Source organism: Felis catus, chromosome X, assembly GCF_018350175.1.
Source record: "Felis catus isolate Fca126 chromosome X, F.catus_Fca126_mat1.0, whole genome shotgun sequence".
Lineage (NCBI taxonomy): Eukaryota > Metazoa > Chordata > Mammalia > Carnivora > Felidae > Felis > Felis catus.
In genome coordinates, this window is record NC_058386.1 from 70,160,819 (window position 1) to 70,161,927 (window position 1,109).

The 1,109-nt window shown below is 35.4% G+C and overlaps 1 non-coding gene across 1 annotated transcript; it reads right to left on the reverse strand.

Moving 5' to 3' along the window:
• Positions 1-454: 454 nt before the first annotated feature.
• On the reverse strand, positions 455-570 carry LOC111558901. The gene has a single exon (XR_002740011.1). It is a non-coding gene; the product is annotated as a U5 spliceosomal RNA (small nuclear RNA).
• Between the last annotated feature and the right edge of the window lie 539 nt (positions 571-1,109).

A 1,109-nucleotide genomic window follows, 5' to 3' on the forward strand; every position in this document is an offset into this window, starting at 1 on the left:
TAACCAAGCTATGGAATGAACCCAAATGTCCATCAACATATAATGAAATATTACTCAGCCATCAAAAAGAATAAAACCTTGCCATTTTCAATGACGTGGATGGAGCTTAAGTGTATGATGCTAAGTGAAATAATTCAGAGAAAGACAAATACCATATGATTTCACTCATATGTGGAATTTAAAAAACAAAACATGAATATATGGTGGGGGTTGAGAGAGAGAAACCACAAGAGACTCTTAAAGATAGAAAACAAACTGCGGATTGATGGAGGGAGGTGGGTGAGGGATAGTCTAGATGCATGATGGGTATTAAGGAGGGCACTTACTATGATGAGCACTGGGTGTTGTATGTATATGATGGATCACTGAATTCTACTCCTGAAATCAACACTGCACTGTATGTTGACTAGAATTTAAATAAAATTTTGAAAAATAAGAAATCTTCTGCACAGCGTAGTGTAGGAAAAAACAAAACTAAAAGGCCACCAATGGAATGGGAGAAGGTATTTTCCACGGAAATCTTTACTAAAAGGCGAAAGATTTATACGATCTGAAGATAAACCAGAGTATATTGGGAGAAGGTATTTTCAAATGACATATTGGATAAAGGGTTACTATACAAAATATATAAAGAATTTATGAAACAACACTCAAAAGATAAAAAATCCAGTTCAAAAAATGGACAGAAGACATGAATAGACATTTTCCCCAAGAATACATTCATATGGCTAACAGACACATGAAAAGATGCTCAACATCAATTATCTTCAGGGAAAGAGAAGTCAAAACCACAATGAGATGTCATCTCACACCTGCCAGAATGACTAAAATCCACAAGATAAGAAACAAGTGTTGCCAAGGATGTTGAGAAAAAGGAAACCTCTTACACTATTGGTGGGAATGCAAACTTGTGCAGTCACTCTGGAAAACAGTATGGAATTTCCTCAAAAAGTTAAAAATAGAACTATCCTACAATCCAGCAATTTCACTACCATGTATTTACCTAAAAATACTAATTTAAACAGATACACACACCCCAAAATTTACCGCAGTATTATCACAGTAGCCAAATTATGGAAAGAGCCCAAGTGGCCATGGACCGATGAATG